The 7,492-nt window shown below is 39.5% G+C and overlaps 1 long non-coding RNA gene across 1 annotated transcript; it reads left to right on the top strand.

Annotated features, from left to right (window-relative positions):
• The first annotated feature begins 4,195 nt into the window (after positions 1 to 4,195).
• LOC125502034 lies at positions 4,196 to 6,376 on the top strand. The gene is made up of 2 exons (XR_007279835.1): positions 4,196 to 5,911; positions 6,027 to 6,376. It is a non-coding gene; the product is annotated as an uncharacterized LOC125502034 (long non-coding RNA).
• The last annotated feature ends 1,116 nt before the right edge of the window (positions 6,377 to 7,492 follow it).

Genomic DNA, 7,492 nt, shown 5'->3' with positions numbered 1-7,492 from the left:
TGTAGTGAAATATGCAAACTTTACGGAACCTTTTCGGGAATTATTAAGCACAAAGAATAAATGGAGATGGACAAAGCATCATGATACCGCTTTTGCAAATTTAAAACGGAACTTTCTCGACGCAGTAGTGTTGAGTCACTTTCATTGGATAACAATTTTTATGTTCAAACTGACGCCAGTTCCATGGGAATCGGTGCGATACTCTATCAAAATGATGAGGAAAAGAACGCCCGTATAATTTCCTTAGTAAGTCGTTGTCTAAATTCTGCCGAAAAGAACTATTCAACCAGGGAGTTAGAATTATTAGCTATCATTTTTGCCGCAATCAAATTTCGCAATTATTCATTGGGACGAAAATTCACCATTATCACTGACCATGAAGCTTTATCTTTTTTGATGAAAACTAAGTTTCACAATAGCAGAATCACTAGATGGATACTTTTCTTGCAAGAGTACGATTTCGAAATTTATCATTGTAAGGGTAAAGACAACCTGGTTGCAGATCTATTTAGCAGAAACCCACTGAATAAAAATTTAGAAATCCAAACCGAAAGACAAAGGAAGGACCTGGTTTACCTTTCCATTTTGAAAATGCGCATGAGCAATGAATTGAAAAAAGATCTCAAGATCATGAGTAAAATTCAGTACGAAGACCCAAAGCTTCACGAGATCATAAAAAATTGAGCAGAAAATGCATAGCTTATATTGATCAATTTTGTACATGGTCAGGATATCAAGGGGAAGTGAGAGAATATGTAACCTCTTGCGATCCATGCTAAAGGGTAAAGCCTAATATTCTAGCTCTAAATCTGGCAGATTCCAGTTACATTCCTGAGAATATTAACGAAATCATAGCTATCGATATTTACGGACCATTGCCAGTATCTACGGGTGGAGTACGATATCTCTTTGTCACAATAGATTTATTTGCAAAATTTGTAACCTCATCTCTAATAAAAAATGCAAATGCAGCAACGTGCATCAGGAAGCTGCAAGGGAGTTATTTTCAAAAAATTGGAATACCCAAGAGAATCCTATCGGATAACGGCACTCAGTTTACTTCCACTACGTGGAATAGATTTGGAAAAAGGAATAATATAAAACTCTCATTTTCACCAATAAGACACCCCCAGAGTAATCGAACTGAACGAATTATGCGAGAGTTAGGACGGTATTTTCGTACTTATTGCCACGAACAGCACACTAGTTGGGCTTCTATAGTCCCACAAATACAAAAAATAATTAATTCAACTTCTCATGAAAGCACAAAATTCATCCCGTTCGAAATTCACTATAAAAAGAAGCCAGAACTAGAAATTAATAGAATGTTAAAAATCCCTCCAAGTAGAAAAATGCCTGAAAAACTTCAAATTCGTTTAGTATACGAGAATTTAACGCATAGTGCTACTAGAAGAAATAAGTTACAATTTTAAAAAGAACCCTTGAATGTAGGAGATAAAGTCTTAGTCTCAGCATTAAGGACATCAGATTCTCAAGGACAAAAAATTAATAAATTCTTTCATTTATACGAAGGGCCCTATAGCGTGAATAGGCAGACATTTAATAACGCATACCAATTAATCGATGTAAACAATTCTAAAAAAATTATGGGGATTTTTCATCGGAAGAATCTAAGAAAATATCAAGAAATTGTATAAAAGAAAGAAAAAATCAGGGTCAAGGGGTAGAGGAATTTCAAAATTGACCTTGACGACCAAATGAACAAGAGGGTCGGCAAGGCACAACACCTGACACTCCGATCAAAACCCCGAATAAAAAAACAAAGAGACATCTATGATATGAGCGTTTGATTGGTGCGGGTCCAGGTAATCGAAATTGTATATAAATCACGAAAAATCGATGAAGATTCACCAGTCGATTGACAGCCAGCGTTGCTTATTACGAAATGCCGAATCAAAAGTGCCAGTGTGAGTCTCCGGGAACCCGGGAAGTCGGTGCCCAAACCGGGATTGAACGGATTTTTACGCCAGCCATTCCTAAATTCGCCAAAAGGAAAATTGTGAAGGCGAAGCCTTGGAATGGAGTTGGAGGCAAGCCGAAATTTGGACACAGCCAACAAACGGTGCAGCCCAAATTGAAACACCGGGACACAGCCACAACGCCCTGCGGTGACGCAACGGAATGGAAATTAATTCCTATTGCCCTGCCGGTCACACAAAATCAAAGAAGAACCCTGCCACGAGCTCATTGTAAAAGGGTCCAGCCAACGTCCTGGTGGGAGGAAAGTAATCCGAGGGACAATATCGCCAGCTGGAATCCAGGTACCCCTCTTCGATTTCCTCTGCAACGTGAATTCGAAAGGCTTCAGAATGTTAAAAATCTGTCAACATCAACTAGGCTGGAGGGGATAATGACCAGGGAATGGATCCAAGCCTATTACCAGATTCCGGAACTTATCTAGCCACAACCTCCCTCTTCCATAAAAAATCCTCAACCCCTAGATCCTAAGGAGAGAGTCGTCAGCCCCGTCCTCCAAAAACCCCCTGTTTTCGAATCTTGTATCCATGTAAAAAATTCCCCCATCATAGTGTCTATCAGCTAAGACGATATTGTACCACGAAAATTATCTAAAATCGAATTAGAAATGTTAGAAAAATTATTCCAGAGAAAAAAAAAAAAAAAAAAAAAAATTGATAAATAACATGAGTACATAGTACAATGATGAGACAGGTGTTATCAAATATAATACGGATTGTAAATAAAGATGTCTGAATGTTCCGAAAAAAATAAAATGGATAAATAAAATAAAGAGGGTTCATTGATAAATATTTAACACCAAATAATATCGTTCTCATTTCGACATCTTTATTGAGGGGGGGGGGGGGGCATTCATGTCATTACACGTGAATCGTTACGTTTTCGATATATTAGGACATATCAAGACACATTTATATCTGAAAAACGAGAAATAACACACTTTTGGAACTTGACTCTGTCGCTTTGGAAAGTCATGCGGAAGCTATGGTATTTTTGTCAGATTTTTTAACGGTGTCGATCATCGCGAAGATGACTCGTGAATGCCGCCGCGGAGCGTCCACCAAGTAGCGACCATGGAGAGTCGACAGGGTATTCTTTGTCGCTCGTCGCGCGTCATTACGCGCATGGACGTCGACGAGCTCGAATTTACGCGCGCCGCCAACTTCTATGATTTTTTACTCGAGAACGCAGCCGAACGCATCTCTGAAATTAATTTACAGGCTGTAGTATAGTTCAACATAGTTCAACAAGTTATGTCAGCAAATAGAAACTCTGGATCTCAGAGTGTTTGGAAATACATCCTGGGTGAACCGAATGAATTAGGAACCAAGAACACGTAGGAAGGAAGGATCGAACAAGGATATTCATTTTTATCAAAGAACAATAATCAAGTTTTGAACAATATTACTGAATTCGAACAGGAATATTCTTTACAGGAACAGGAATATTTTGGATCTAATATTTGGATTAATTTCCTAGGATTCATTGATCTAGGTGTGGGAAAAAACTAGACAGGCAGAGAGGCTGAAGCTCGGTCTGCAATGCTGTTTATCACCCTTGTTTGTGGCTATACCGCTTTTTTACCGATTGAGGGATTTTTATCAAACCTCTTGATCGCAACTATCAACTTGAAGGTAACGACTTTATTTATGTGAATCTACTCAGAAATATGGATTGTGTAAGCCGGACAGGCAGAAAGACCAAGCTACAATCCGCGATGCTGATCAACCCGACCCTACAAACAAGTGAGGAAGCCGAAACAGGCAGAAAGACCGAAGTACGATCCGCGATGCTGGTCAACCAACTTGTAGATTAAAAACTGTCGAGTGAAAAGTCAGAGACCAACCACTCTTGGTGGGGTAGAGCACAATAGTCATGGAGAATTAAGCAATTTATTAAATTATTTTGGGAGATCTTCCCTAATGAGTGACCTGCCTTCTTTTGCCCTCCATCGGTCGCGAATTGAACCGATGTATTTAGTATTTGATTTTTCATGGCTATCACGGTTTCTACGAGGCACCCTTCTCTCAAAACGAATGAATGCCTCCTCACTGATGGTCACCCATACAACTTTATAAAGTTATTAATTTTATTAATTTTATATTAATTACTCCTATTTCTTATAGGCTAGATAGGGACTATCATACGCCACTTTACAATTCCCCCCCCCCCCCTCCCCTAATAAAGATGTCGAAATGAGAACGATATTATTTGGTGTTAAATATTTATCAATGAACCCTCTTTATTTTATTTATCCATTTTATTTTTTTCGAAGCATTCAGACATCTTTATTTACAATCCGTATTATATTTGATAACACCTGTCTCATCATTGTACTATGTACTCCTGTTATTTATCATTTATTTATCAATTTTTTTTTTTTTTTTTTTTCTCTGGTGTGTTACGTCCAGGCCCTGTACTCTACAACGCTTTCCTATCTCCCTCGCAACCTGACCGCTAGTCCCTCCGACTCCTATTACTACTTTGTTCCCACGTAAAACTGCAGCGTAAGATGCACTTGCCCCTACCCCGGGACGTTCATCCTCCAAGAGTCTCACCCTGATGCGGGGACTCTCGACTCCTCTGCCAGACCGGCAAGATCGGACGTCAATTCAATCGTTCTTTTCCGAACCCATTCAAGCTCATTCTATCAATTATTCAATAAAAGTACTTTAAGTTGTTAAAAATCATCCATTTCATTTTTCCTAACCTTCACCACACTCTTCAAGTGCCACAAGCACCGCGAACGGGAGGAACTTTTTCGACGTCTCTACTGTTGGGACGTAACATTAATTTTTTTTTTCAATCTCTATTGTTTTTTGATTCATTGAATTGCTCGATAATGCCGCTTCAGATCAAACAAATGAGTGCGACAGATCTGATAAAGAACCAACCCACGTTGATGTATCCCTTTCACAAATTCATCTGCCGTGGAGAGAAAAAATCCTTTGACACAAGTGATAAAATCCTCCATCAAAACTGCGAGTCCTTTGACGAGCTGGTCTACTTCAAAGGAATCGACTTTTTCGATGCAAGGAACAAAATTACACATCCCAGTTTTAAGCTTTCTATACCACCAAGGTACTACGTCCCTTGGCTCAGATGATAGGTCTCTGTCGGTGTCGAAACAACTGTCACGAGTCTTATCATTTCTGGAAGTTGGAACTCTTACGACACAGACATCAAAGTTCTCTGTCAATGTCGCAATTTCTTCAATGATTCGAATTTCCTTCAAAAGTTTTAGGTTCTCGATTCAAATTGCAATTCCTATCTTTTTAATTTCAGTGAGGATTGTTAATGATTGATAATGATTAACCAGTTGGTCAAATAAATTTCAGACTTAATCAATTCAAAATCATTTAAGTTTATTTTTCAACCGGTCATGACCAAACCTTCATAACATTGTGAGGTTTCTGTCTACATTTGAATCTCATTCAATTGATCAATTTTATTCCATGCTATGCCACCCTACTTATCTGTGTCTGGTTTTGTGTGGTATTATTCACCTGACACAACATACCTCAGTCATATTCAAAGACCGCGATATCAGCTGTATTGACGATGGACAATTTGACAGCTAACGCGGGAATCTGCGGCAGTTGGTACAACACGCTAGCAGCTAATCAATTTGACTTTCGTTTTGATTCGCGCTTGCGCACAAGAATTGGGCGCGATATTTCACGTTGTCCTCGTACGATCCTGGTCTTACAGGAGCTGCGGTGGGTTGGAACATGCGTAACCTTGTCGCCAAGTCGAGGTCGTCATCATCCGCAACGTCGCTGTCACTGTCGCTTTCGCTCCGTGCATCGAGAGGTTCGTCGTTTTCGTCGTCAACAACTAGTGTGAATTCCCCATCTTCGAAGAATTCGACGGCACTTACACCAGCTTCGTATTGCCGATCCGTAAGATCACCGTAAGTCCAAGTCAATAGAACTTTTAAAATTGGAAAGATACAATACGAATGAAAGTTTCTGATTTTAGTGATATCTTTCCATCAAATTATAGCTTATAATCATTATCATTCACAGATCACCCCAGGAGATATAATGCAACAGCTGGTGGCACTGAGGGCTGCAGTGGCAGAACTGCAGCGCGGCAGCAGCAGCCACCGCAGCCACCGCAGCCCGCTGCCGCTACCGCTAACGCGGTGACGGGGGCCTGACCGGAGACCCAGCCAGAGAACGAGCCCGAGCCGGCACGGGCGAAGCCGAACAAGCGAGGAAGGAAGCAGAATAACCGCCGCCACTGGGGGGCAATCGGGCATCCACCATCTACCAATATTACTAATGGTCGTAATATTGGTAGATGGCGGGCCGGCGACGCTGCCCCCAAACAATAGAAATATAAAATCAAAAAATAAATATCTTCTGAAAAAATATACTGCTTGAATTAGTTCTTTTCCTTCCACCACAAAGATAGTGCGACAATAGTTCTAATCCATCTGATGTCTGAATTATGAATTCCAATCGTTGTCTTGTTGTGAATAGTAGTGAACGTTAGTAGTTTAAGCCATTTATAATCCCGTTGTAATTTGTGAGTTCACGCTTTCGAAAGATCATCTTACTGTCAGTTTTTCAAGTACATAATTGTAGAGGAAAAAACTTGTAATTTTGGTCACCGACTTCATTGAGCAACTGTCAGTAAGGTCACAGATGTAGTGCGGTGATTTTGATTGATAAGGGGGTTCACTCTTGATGGTTCACGGATTTGTCTCTCGCAGAGGCACTCATTTGTATCACCTATTGAATGATAGGAACAGAAGCCTTTTCCGAACGTTAGAACCATAGATATACTGAACAGAACCTTCTGATGGGCCGTGTATTATGTTCCACTACTGTCAGAGATGTGTTCAATATACCTATGTTACTACTAACAATAAGCTATACACCTTTGGAATATGAGGTATCTTCGAGAGGAGGCAGATGTATATTCTCAATGTCAATGGTATTTGATAGAATTTTGGGGTACGGTGTTATAAGGAGTTTGAGAAGTATTACAGTCTAGATATATTGATTGCAACATGTTTTCTTCATTTCTATACTTGGGGTCTAGTGAACTCTTTGACATTATTCGAGTACGTTTTAGAAAAAAAAAAACTTAGATCAATGATATATCTGTGATGAAATCAATACTGGAAAATGTGCTTTTTCAACGTATATCGTATTTTCGGGTTTGAAGGCTCAAATTTTCAGACATATTTTTCTTCAATTACGAATCGATGAGCCTATCATAAATGGATTAGGGTTGCCCCAAAGAAAAACTGATATTTCTCTTCCTGCGTCTCCTATGGAAATGTATCACACATGTTTTGAGAGCCTCCTCTAAATATCAGCTCAAACAGACAATTTTTAGGGGTCACTCGAGATTTAAACACAATTTACAAAATCGTGCAAAATTGAATTTTTTTCGGTTTCTTTTCTCAATCTTCTATTGCATTCTATGTTAAAAACGATAGAGATACACCTCTGTAAAGTGAGCCCCCCACTTTTCAAAA

The sequence above is a fragment of the Athalia rosae genome, chromosome 8 (assembly GCF_917208135.1).
Source record: "Athalia rosae chromosome 8, iyAthRosa1.1, whole genome shotgun sequence".
Lineage (NCBI taxonomy): Eukaryota > Metazoa > Arthropoda > Insecta > Hymenoptera > Athaliidae > Athalia > Athalia rosae.
Note: the sequence above shows the minus strand (reverse complement) of the source record. Positions and strands in the feature narration are given on the sequence as shown.